The following is a 13,343-nucleotide window of genomic DNA, read 5'->3' as shown; positions in this document are numbered from 1 at the left end:
TTCTGAGCACTAGGCCACGAACTCGGGCAAAGGAGAGGGATTTCTGGAGCGACGAGCTCGTCAAGCTGGCTGAGCTAGCTCTTGGTTGAACAAAAGGCTCCCAGCCCAAGGGATCCCCACCGCTCCAGAGATTTAAACTAACATGAGAGTTAGCTGATGTGAGCTTCAGAGTTCCTTGCCTAGCAACCTAGCCACCCCTCGGCTAGCTCTTGGACCAGCAAGTTGTGATTTCCGGAGCAGCCAAACCGAAGCTATCTAAGCAAGACCTCCTGAGCGTGAGGCCGGGAGTTCCTAAGCTAGCTGAACAAGTGACCAAACAGATCTTTAAGGTCAGTGCTTGGAGGGAAACTTGAGCTAGCTGAGCTAACGGCCAACCGGCTGGGAACTCCGAGCTAAGGCCACATTTACACATAGCCGGGTATTTAGAGAAACGAATATTTCCCCCCCTCCGTTTTCAATAATAACATCGTGCACACAACATCGTTTTCAAAAAACTTGTCATTTACATCAAGCCGCATAAATACGCCGTCAAGCGCCATAATAACTATGCCAAACCTATTGGTGGCAGTGTAGGGAAAGGAATAAAGCCATGCAAGCCAATCAAAATCCTCAGAATCGACACCAACAAATAACACGAGCGACTTCCTGTACCTTTCAAAACAGCAATGGCGCGAGGTTCGTTTGTGTGGACCGACCGAGGTGGACTTACTCCTTAAAGTAGCGTTAGACAGTTGCAGTTGTTGCAAATGCAATAAGGCCAGAATCGTTTGCACAAAGGTAAAAATGAGTAGAACTTTAACATCATCCATGATAATCCTGATCAGTAGCCAAACAAACTGTAAACACAAGGCGCTCGCATGACGTTAAGCATTTTCTGGCGCATAATGTGACGTTTAAGAACCTAAAACGCTGTTTCTCCCAGTTGACACGGTAACACATAACCGGCGTTATCAGAAATCTCCACTTTGCCCGGAGGTTTTAGAAATAATTGTTTTCTGTGATAAAAACGGGGTTTTTGGTGTAAATGAGAGGCCAAACCGCAGGAAAATATCTGCGTCTTCCTATCGTGTAAACGGGGCCTAAGTTTATAGTCAATAACTCACAAACTAGTGTTCTGTTTTTTTTTTTTTTTTAATTCTCTTTTTATTCAGAAAGGCACATCTCCATCACATACATCACAACACATGGACGATAACTTAACAAAGTTTGCCAAGGATTCAGTGATGTAGTCCATGTTGCCCTTCTGGATCTTTCTCCCACGGACCCAAACCATTTCAGGTAGAAGTAATAACAAAAACAACAGAATTGGGGAGCGCAACCCTATATGCAATCAATATATCGCACACACAAAAAAATTTATATATATATTTACACATTTTTTTTTTGTACATATACAAAAAAAAAAAAATTAGAAGAGGGTAGGTTGAAACAAAGCACGAGTACAGTCAGATAAAATCAGATCTGACTGGTTTTACATACTCCGTCCACTTTGACCAGATCTTATAAAAAAATTTTATCTCAACTTTGAGGGAAAAAGAAATCTTCTCCATAAGATATATCTCGTAAACAATTTCAATCCATTCGTCGATGGTGGGAAGTTCCACTTTTAACCATTTCCTAGTGACACATTTCTTACTAGCTGCCAATAACATAGTCAACAAAGCAGCACATCACAAAGTAAACCAGAAAATCATGTTCTCCTGCCATTTTCTGAAGTTTTTTGTGAATTAAATGTGACAATCTTTGATCCCCTCAGAGTGTCTTTTGTTTTCATTGCCTTACCAGTATTAACGGTTATTTTGTTTGCCTTTTTCATTTGCAGATTTGAATGTTAGTTGACTATCCCGGGTTTTTGTTGTTGTAAATAGAAACATTTTGATATCCGGAAAGAAAAACCTGCTTTTTGAATAAAACATTTCCATGTGTGCTTTACAGGAACATTTAGGTACACTTTAATATCAGAGTTTTGAACACTTAAACAAATGTCGCTCAGCAGTGAGTTCTGGAACAAATTAAAAGAAGATATCTCTCATTGTTGAACTTGTTCTGGAACTTCCTTTTCTGTGTCACTGCTGAACTTCACTTTTTAAAAATATACAAAACTGATTCTAGAATATCTCAGTCACTGAAGTTATTAATTTTCGAATCATTAAAAAGTTATAATTTATAGTGATATGCAAGCAGTCACCAGGAATCTGCAGGCAAAAGCTGGGGTAGGCCGGCCGATTCACATTGAAATTGTTCACTTTATCAAACAGATCTGCATTTTAGTAATGTAATAATAATATCTATTTATTTATGGAGCTGGATGAAGGCACAAAACTACAGAAAAGAGAAGAAGAAATGCAAAAAGCATTGGCAGTTGGAAGGTACTTCAGAGGCTTCTAATTCAAAAAGTAAATTTCTGAAGGCTATGAAAGTCACGTTGGCTGAAAGAGGACCAATTTTCCTACGTTTTAATGGTAAAATTATTTCTGTGGCTTAAAGATTTTGGAAACAGTGACAGCTTAAAAACCTGTTCTGAAGAATCTTTCTGTATTCTTCCACTCTGTCAGTTGGAGCCTCCACTCTACACACGAACATTCCGTGTCATTGGAATGCATTGTAAACTCAGAAATAATCACGGATTTTACTACATTTTTAAACTGTGATAGTTCAAAATTGGCTGAATATTTTAAAAAAGCTGCTTCATTCAGTAATAGCTGAATGTCTTGTGAACATTTTAAAGATTGAATGGTGTCTCTGGCTGAAAGTATGCTGAAGTAGTTAAGTTTGAAAGAGGAGGAAGCTTTTTTAATGATTTGAAAGGATTTACCATTACTTTTAAAGGGAGGAAAAGTTGCACAAAAACCTTAATATTTTAAAAACTATAAAAGTTAGAAACACCAAGTGATAGCCCCCATCTCCAGAAAGAGCTGAACGTTTTGTGCAAAAATGGTTTAATTTGCTTAAAGTATGCAGAAGTTGTTAAAGCTGCGGTCGGCAACTTTTTTTTAGTCATATTAGCTTGAACTGTCATGGGATTCTGGAAGTAGAATATTAAATAGGCTGTTTAGGAAAAATAAGGAAATCTGTAGCTCCCTCTGAAGCCTGTAATCATGCTTGCAAAAACCGAGCGCTCCCGGCTGTTTTTAACCAATCAAGTTAGGGTGGAGGAATCCTACCTGTCAATCACAGCTTGTGCACACGCTGCTGAGCGTGAGTCTGCCCCAGCTTGTGTGCGCTCACACTGGTGTGAACTCACGTGCACAACCTCGTCCACAGAGGGGGAGGGGTTTGGGGGGCGATTCGGAGCTTGTTAGAGGTTGGGGGAGGGACCTGAAAGTTGTATCAGTTCGAATTTTCCGACTTTAGACTCGCAATTTCGAAAACCTGCCGACGGCAGCTTTAAATGTCAAAAAACATACGGCAAATACTCAAAAGAGCTGTTCCTGTGAAACAGCAGTGAGAATGCTTATGAGCTGAATGTGGATAGCTGACCATGCTAAAAAAGCTGAAAATAGTGAAACTTTTAGCAGAACAAACAGTTGCTGAAGTCTTGGTTGAAGATTTGGTTAAAAACAGAAGAAGAAGAATTCTGTTAATATTTTGAATTCTGTTTCAATCATAATAGAATGATGGCACCTAAAGTTGTTGAGAAGAAGAAGAAGGTGAGAAGATGGAAACAAATTAGCAGAAAATTAGTTGAAAAATACTTATGGAAGGATCTGGAGCTGAATGAAAGCTGAGAGCATTTGAAAAACAAACAGCGACTTGAAACTGTTGAAAAAGAACAGTGCTGAACTGTACAGTGTAAGGAAGTTCAGCTGTTAAGGCGAGACACGGCAGGCAAAAACAGGGATTTTTCATGCAGTGGTCAATTTTAAGATTTTGGGCCAGTCTACTCCGTCAACATGTGTTCTTTCAACCTGCTATTAAGAAAACGTTGAAAACATAAATTAAAATGTTTATTTTATTACATTTTATTTACTCGTGGCAGTACGTTTCGCCCGAATTTACCAAAAAGTTAGCATTCCAACGCGCCATGCCGAGCTTCGTCTATTTACTGAACTGTGTCATGACCGGTGTCGTTGTAAAGCTCTGAGTTTCCTACACAATGATATGTCACCCAAATAATGGCGCTTCCTTTCTATCAGTAACCAATCGGGAATGTCTAAAGGCGGATTTATAGCTAATGACAAAATCTCATTGGCTACTGCTCATTTCTGCTAACGTGATTCGCTCAGACGCATCACGTGGTGGACTCTGACGCTCCCGTGTTTAGCTTTTGCGGAATCTCCTAAAATGCCCCATAACACCGCAACTTTCAAAGAAAAGAAAGCAACAATTGCGCTTTGGAAGATGCAATAAAAGAAAATCTATTAGATCAGCTGATGAAGCATCAGGAAGCAGCACGTCTGACCGTAAACTGTTGCTAGGAAACCGAGGGGAGTTAATGACAGCGGCTGGTCATACATGTCGCACGTCTCAATGAACTGATACGCGATCTTTTATTGTATTGTATTGAGCTTGTATTCTTTTTTAATAAGATTATTTTATCCAATATTAGTATTAATAAGGGCCTGAGCATTTATTCTGTTTTTGAGCAATTGTTTCAAATAAAAATGTATTGAATTCCCCTATTTAAATCTTTAAATGCCATTTTCTCAAAATAATTTTTTTGTATTTTTCCAGTATCAATATCTCAGCCTATGGAGCACCTACTAACATCAAACTTTCCAGTTAAACACTTAGCAGTATTCTGAAGATATTTACAGAAGGATTTGTTGATAAATAATTCCTGGCCTGATTTATGTGATATAATAAAAAATATGGCGAAAACCTATTTTTTTTTTAGGCTATGGACAGTAGATTTTGATTTCTTAGGAAATTAAAGCAGATATCCTGAAATCCCTCTGTAATTTTCTTTTCATTTTGTGTGTAAACAAAATGAAAAAAGAATTTTGCACCTGGCTTTATCATATGTTCAGATCTAGCTTCCGGAAATATACGCACATTTGCGCATATTTAATGAGATAATACCTAATTTGCATAATTAAACATACAAATTTCTAAAACTTGTAATACATTTTTTTTCATACTTGTATAAGTAATCAACTGAGGAAGTTTAATGGTGATATCTATTATTTTAAAATATTACCCTATTCACCTGTAGTGTCTCGCCTTAAACAAATATAGATTTAAAGAAGCCAATATGACCATTGGTATGGACGCTTATATTAGAGGGAAAGGAATAAATTAAAGTTTAACCTGGACGAGTCCAGTAAGATTAATGATTGTTCATTTATCTTTTAGAAGCACCAAAAGATATAGCAGTAATCTCATGAAAGAGCTGAACGTTTGATGCCAAAATTGTGGAAATGGGTCAAAGTATGCAGAAGTAGTTAAGCTTCAATAACGTAAGGAACAATAATCATAACTTTTTGAAAGGAGCTGGAGCTTGATAAAGGCAGAAAACTAGAGAAAAGAGACGAAAAATGCAAAACAAAAAGTGAAAACATTAAGAAAGGAGAGAAACAATGTAGAAAAATGTGAAAAATGAATAGAAAGTCATTTCCTGAAGTTTCAAAAGGTCTGAAAGCTATTTTTTAAAGGAGCTGGAGCTGGATGAAGGCACAAAACTACAGAAAAGAGAAGAAAAAATGCAAATAGCATTGGCAGTTGGAAGGTAATGTCATGATTCAGAGGCTTCTAATTCAAAAAGTAAATTTCTGAAGGCTATGAAAGTCACGTTGGCTGAAAGAGGACCAATTTTCCTACGTTTTAATGGTAAAAATATTTCTGTGGCTTAAAGATTTTGGAAACAGTGACAGCTTAAAAACTTTTTCTGAAGAATTTTTCTGTATTCTTCCACTCTTGTCAGTTGGAGCCTCCACTCTACACACGAACATTCCGTGTCATTGGAATGCATTGTAAACTCAGAAATAATCACTGATTTTACTAAATGTTTAAACAGTGATAGTTCAAAATTGGCTGAATATTTTAAAAAAGCTGCTTCATTCAGTAATAGCTGAATGTCTTGTGAACATTTTAAAGATTGAATGGTGTCCCCAGCTGAAAGTATGCTGAAGTAGTTAAGTTTCAAAGAGGGGGAAGCTTTTTTAATGATTTGAAAGGATTTACCATTACTTTTAAAGGGAGGAAAAGTTACCTTAATATTTTAAAAACTATAAAAGTTAGAAACACCAAGTGATAGCCCCCATCTCCAGAAAGAGCTGGACGTTTTGTGCAAAAATGGTTTAATTTGCTTAAAGTATGCAGAAGTAGTTTAACTAGTAGTTGCTTAAAGGTGGGGTAGGGGATCTTTTTCTGGAACATTTTTTGACATATTGCTTGAAATACTCTTCACACCCCATTGCAACCAATTAATTAAAAGTTTTGACACAAATATGAAAAGTTTTAGTGGCCTCTAGAACGTACAATCTAGGAAAAACAGTATCCAATCATTGTGAACGGATTATCAAACTGCAATCTGCTCCTCCCTCCCCCTGTGTGCGTACCCTGCTCCGTGAACGAATTACGCGTCCAGAAGCTTGGCAGGAAGCTAAACTAGAGCCAGCTTGGCTAGCACCTAGCATTATTAAACATATAGTTATCATATACTAAATACTAAATACGGCAACGATCGATGCTTGCTGTCAGAACAGCGCTCGTGCACCTTCGTGCTCGTGCGCGTTCATGTACTCTAGAGGCGTGCCTTCGGGGGGAAAGTGAAGAAAAGGGTTGGGACTTTTTACCTGTGTATTTTAAAAATGCAGCTTTGCTGGACTCAAAATCCAGGATCTCCTACCCTACCTTTAACAGCATTCTGACAATAAACTATGACAAAAAAATGATTTTCAGTGTCTTCATTGAATAACTTAATTATATTTAGAAAATAATCTAGACTATACTAGATATATACATACTTGAAATTAAAGTGTTACTGCAACCAAAGCCATTTGTACTATATATAACGGGATGAGAATCGCTAAAAGAATCGATAGAAGAACCAAATCGATAAGTGATATCGATAACGGAACCGGAATCACTAAATTCTTAACAATTCCCATCCCTATCCATGAGTGTAATGAAGCCAGCTTCTGGTGGAAATGTTCCAGCAGAGTTAGATAAAGACTCCTTAAGTTGGCTCCGCCTCTTCTGCTAAGCCCCGCCCACTCACATCCCCCCTGCTGGACGGATGAAGCCAGCTTCTGGTGGAAATGTTCTGCTGTCAGCTGCCCTGAGGAGCATGCATCTTCCATCCAGCAGCAGCCTCAGAGGATATCAGAGCCCAGTGGATAAACTCTATCTGAGGCTAATGTTCCAGCAGAGTTAGCTAAAGACTGTGGATAAACTGTATCTGAGGCTAATGTTCCAGCAGAGTTAGCTAAAGACTGTGGATGTGCAGCAGCCACTTTTCATCCCACTGTTTTAACAACTTGGTCCAGTTCAACGCTGGACTGAAGAAGCTGAGCCACAAAGAGGGATCAGTTCCAACTCTCAGAGCCTGAACTTCAGAGCAGGGAAATGGAAGCATCTGAGAAATAACTCCTCATGGTTTATTTATTGAGTTATTTTCTCCCTCCGGCTTGGTCCATCACTGTTGATGAGAAAGCATTGTTTGCTAGGATCTGCTGCTAGCTTACAGCTACACTGCTAAACTATTTCCCTCTGGGATCAATAGAGTAACTATCTGTATCTGTATGTAGAGCTGGAGTGTTTCTGGTGTGACTGCAGGAACAGCTTCATTATGTCTGTGTTACTGCATTAAATTACACAGCAGATGTCCAGCTGTTGATGACGGCTAACGTACGTAAACACACCGTAACTCTCCACAGCAGCATGCAGTGTGTCCTCAGCCAACGTACGAACATACAGAAACTAAACCTTCACCAACGTCCTGTCGCAGCCTTGTTGGTTGAACCGCTCTGGGAGCTCCTAAACTCTCCCACAAGATTCAACATTGGGAAGCTTTTAATTTTTGTCTTACATTAAACATCCTGTTATTGTTTTATTAATTTTTATGCTGATGATGTTGTCATTGATAACTTCAATTTGTATGTTTGTGTGTTTGGTGTAAGTTGCTTTTCACATACTTCTTCTCAGTTTTATCTTAGTTTTGGTTAAATAATCACACAGTGGAATAAGTCAGGGGTCATTTTAAGAGCTGGCAAGTACCAGATGTTTTAGTTCTTTATTTAAAATCCTAGAATTGAAATGAAAAACATGTTTGTGTGGTTGTTTTAGTGAACTTTAAGTCATTTAAATGGGCAGGAAGCAAGTAGGTCTTAAAAGCAGTTTCAACAAATGAATTTTTTGTCATATGTTTCTTTTAATGAACCTTTCTGTTTGAAACCCTGTTTGTTCCATATAGATCTTTATGGCCCTTTTTATTAGGTCATTCGTATCATACACTTAATATCAGCAACATACAACCAGAACCATCGCTGTTCAGGTCATAATTTCTAATAGACATGACACAAAACATGAAAAACTTATTTTTAAAGATTTTATTTTATATTATTGCATGTATTATTATGTATTATTGATGTAGTGTTATCATTATATTGTATGGTCTTCATTTCCTTGCAAGCTGCCTCTTTCCCACTCTCCTTAGGGGAGGTTGGAGAAGAGGTGACTTGTTTCAGAGATACAGTCGATGGTCAAACCTGTCGCAGTGCTGAACTCCTCACGGATAATCTCCACCAACTCCACATCCATGTCTATCCCGGACACACTATGAATTGTACTTTTCTTCCTAAAAAAATTGAATCAAACACGAAACACAGTTAGAAACATTGGTATTGAAAACAGTAATAACTACAACATATATATTTTGCAAATGTGCACAAATTTTGTTGAGAAAATTAAAATACTTACTCTTCAGTTAAAATTTCAAAGAACTCCTCGATGATGTCTTGGAGACATTTCTTCAATCCGGTAAGACCGGCTGCTGGCACTGATGCTGGATCTGTTTGGTTCAACTCTAAAGCGGCGGGGTCAGAGTCCTGAGTTTGACCCAAGTCAGCAGAACATACAGGGACTGAGTCAGGAGAAGGACATGAGGCGGTCAAATCGACTTCCTCTGACTCAACTTCCATCTGTTGTTCTGTCTGATCCTCCTTTTTTGTCAATTTAAAAATGTTTTTGAATCCTTTCTTGATCTTTGTATATATTGTTGTGACAGCAGGCTTTTCACTGGAAGAAGTATCTTCAGTAAATTCTGCTTCTTCTGGTGTTGAGACATCGTCAGCAGTCTCATTGATTTCTTCTGCAGGTTCTTCAGGTTCCAGATGGGTCTCTGCAGGTCCGTCTTGTCCTGAACTTGATGCTGACTTTTTGTTTTTCTTCCCATCTTCCTCAATGTCACCAAGCCCATCCTCGTGGCGTTCAAATGTTTGGGATGAACTCATTGGGGTTAAATCAGAGGACATTTCCTCATTCTCTGGTACGACGTCATTACCATCCTCTCCTGTTTTTGATCCTAAATCTGTGATGAAGTCTTCTTCTTGGAAAGAACATCTACCTTGGTCATGTTCTTCCAGTTGGGATGACTTGTTGAGGGCCATAGCTGAGTCACAGTCCTGGGTTTGACCCAAGTCTGCAGAACATACAGGGACTGAGTCAGGAGAAGGACATGCAGCGGTCAAATCGACTTCCTCTGACTCAACTTCCATCTGTTGGTCTGTCTCGTCCTCCTTTTTTGTCGATTTAAAAACATTTCTGAATCCTTTCTTGATCTTTGTATATATTGTTGTGACAGCAGGCTTTTCACTGGAAGAAGTATCTTCAGTAAATTCTGCTTCTTCTGGTGTTGAGACATCGTCAGCAGTCTCATTGATTTCTTCTGCAGGTTCTTCAGGTTCCAGATGGGTCTCTGCAGGTCTGTCTCGTCCTGAACTTGATGCTGACTCTGTGTTTTTCTTCCCATCTTCCTCAATGTCACCAAGCCCATCCTCGTGGCGTTTCTCTGGTTGGGATGAATCCATTGGGGTTAAATCAGAGGGCATTTCCTCGTTCTCTGGTACGACGTCATTACCATCCTCTCCTGTTTTTGATCCTAAATCTGTGATGAAGCCTTCTTCTTGGAAAGAACATCTACCTTGGTCATGTTCTTCCAGTTGGGATGACTTGTTGAGGGCCATAGCTGAGTCAGAGTCCTGAGTTTGACCCAAGTCTGCAGAACATACAGGGACTGAGTCAGGAGAAGGACATGAGGCGGTCAAGTCGACTTCTTCGGACTCAACTTCCATCTGTTGTTCTGTCTGATCCTCCTTTTTTGTCAATTTAAAAATGTTTTTGAATCCTTTCTTGATCTTTGTATATATTGTTGTGACAGCAGGCTTTTCACTGGAAGAAGTATCTTCAGTAAATTCTGCTTCTTCTGGTGTTGAGACATCGTCAGCAGTCTCATTGATTTCTTCTGCAGGTTCTTCAGGTTCCAGATGGGTCTCTGCAGGTCCGTCTTGTTCTGAACTTGATGCTGACTCTGTGTTTTTCTTCCCATCTTCCTCAATGTCACCAAGCCCATCCTCGTGGCGTTTCTCTGATTGGGATGAACTCATTGGGGTTAAATCAGAGGGCATTTCCTCGTTCTCTGGTACGACGTCATTACCATCCTCTCCTGTTTTTGATCCTAAATCTGTGATGAAGTCTTCTTCTTGGAAAGAACATCTACCTTGGTCATGTTCTTCCAGTTGGGATGACTTGTTGAGGGCCATAGCTGAGTCAGAGTCCTGAGTTTGACCCAAGTCTGCAGAACATACAGGGACTGAGTCAGGAGAAGGACATGCAGCGGTCAAATCGACTTCCTCTGACTCAACTTCCATCTGTTGTTCTGTCTCGTCCTCCTTTTTTGTCGATTTAAAAACATTTCTGAATCCTTTCTTGATCTTTGTATATATTGTTGTGACAGCAGGCTTTTCACTGATATCTTTGGATGATGTTGGGACATCGTCAGCAGTCTCGTTGATTCCTTCTGAAGGTTCTTCAGGTTCAACATGAGCCATAACTGAGTCAGGAGAAGGACATGAGAAGGTCAAATCGACTTCCTCTGACTCAACTTCCATCTGTTGTTCTGTCTGATCGTCCTTTTTTGCGACTTTAAATACTTTCTTTAATCCTGACGTAAATCTTTTATATGACTTTCCTTTATGTTCCTTTTTTATGTCGTTTTCTTCTTGCATTTCGTCGACTGTGACCTCCTCTTTCACCTCAGCAAAAGCCCTGCGGAGTTTAAAAAATCTTTCCAAATGCCTTTCCACTTTTTGGCTGGCGCAGGACTCCTTTGAGGATCCACTTTCACCGACCGAATTGAGCCGTTCCTCTTTGTAACACCTGTTCACAAACTGCAGGAGCTCATCGATATCTTCAGCAGATCGCTGAATAATACCGGAGACGAGCATCTCTGCAGAGTCAAAGTCCTCTGAAGACACAGAGGGGACGGATGTCTCCTTTTCCTCCTCCAGGGGTACTCTTGAATTCTGTTGAAAGTAAAGAAAACACATACAATTGTTAGCAAAAACATGTCAATAACAATAATAGTCACAATATTCTTAGTTATTATATCTATACATTTTACATTTCTTTACCAAATAAATCTAACAATAACACTTGGAGATGTTTTACTATCAGAACACAGCTTCACAGTATGTAACATGAGGGAGATCTAAATGACTGTAAAAGTCCTGATCAGGGTCTCATTTCTTTATATTTAGCTTCTCAGGAGTCCGGCTCTCTTGTGACCGGTTAAAGTTGTCTGTAGCTGTACTCCAGGCTTTCAAAAGATGTTTCAAAATGTACAGACATTGGCTGCTTCAGTCCAGTCCTCGTACCTGAGGAATGTTTTTATTAGAATTATTAAGATTCATTTCTAAAGCCACTTAACTCTGACCTGTGAACCATTCAGGCAGGAAAAAGGCTCCTAACTCAAGGGATGAACCTGGGTTGTGTCCACACAGAACAGACAACTGAGCAAAGAAGAAAAAGATCCAGTTTAAAATGGCTTCTTTGCTAAGTTGTCTGTTCTGTGTGGACACAACACTGGTTCATGCCTTGAGTTAGGAGCCTTTTTCCTGCTTCCATGATGCACAGGTCAGAGTTAAGTGGCTTCACAAACAGATAAATACATTCCTCTGAAAATTGAAAGACCTTCGGAAAGCCTGGAGAACTATTGCTTGGACCACTTTAAAAGATTAGAAGAAAGTGAGGCTGCTTGGAAGCAAAATGTAAAGAAATGAGGGCTGTTTAAACACTTCTGCACAGTTCTGTGGATTTCTCTCACGCTACATAACTACGGAGCTGTGTTCTGACCCAAAAACATCTTTAAGTCTTATTGTTAAACACATAACATTTGCACAATCAGTTTTGATTTTAGGACATGTGTTTTGTTTACATTTACCTTTTTGAATAGAGGCATCTTGAAATGATCTTCTTTTCCTTCTTTTGCTTGATTTGATCCGACTTTATCCTCTTCCAGCTCAAAGATCTGCAGGGTCTGCGTTCAGAACCTGGTAACATTCCAAGTAGTAGAGAAGCAGTGATGACATCATTGCTCTGATGTCTATGACAGTGTCAATGACATCACAGTCTATGACATCACAGTGCGGTGATGTCATCACTTCATGTGGGTGTGACATATATTTTTTATTTATTTATTTATTTATTTTATGCGTGTGTTTACATGTGTCTGTTTGTGTGTATGTGATGGAGTGGGGCGCGATGGGGGCTGCTTTTAAACAGGTATAGCACTTTGTGCTACATTTTACTGTATGAAAAGTGCTTTATAAATAAAGTTTGATTTGATTTTTACATTACAGTCATTTAAAAATCAAATCAATCAAACTGTTATTTTATCACAGTGCATCAATACACTGATGTCACACACACACACCCCTCAGGAACTTGTGCAGCTACCTTCCCCCTTCAGACCTTCCATTTAGGGTTGCCAACCGTCCCTTGAAAAACGGAATTATCCCGTATTTAGAAACAACAGCACCCCTCCCGTATTGAGCTGAAAAGGGACGCACTTTGTCCCGTATTATCGTGAGAATAAAACAAAGTCCATAAAATGTCAGTGAAATAAATGAATAACACGGCGCTTTATATGAAAATGTAAGGTAAACTTGCTCCCTGGCCCTCTCCTGCTGTGTGACCAATGAGCTGACAGCACATTCATAAAGGAGTACGACAATACGGAATCCCGCTCATCAAGTAGCGTTGAGTTAAGCATGCAACATTGCATTGAGTTGAGTTGTGCATTAAGTTCATGAGTTCTATTTTTAAATATGTTTACAAGTCTGTTTGCACTTTTGTTATTGTCTATCTATTGTTTTATATCTATTTATACAGTTTTAAGTTTA

Source organism: Odontesthes bonariensis, chromosome 17 (assembly GCF_027942865.1).
Source record: "Odontesthes bonariensis isolate fOdoBon6 chromosome 17, fOdoBon6.hap1, whole genome shotgun sequence".
Taxonomy (NCBI): domain Eukaryota; kingdom Metazoa; phylum Chordata; class Actinopteri; order Atheriniformes; family Atherinopsidae; genus Odontesthes; species Odontesthes bonariensis.
Note: the sequence above shows the minus strand (reverse complement) of the source record.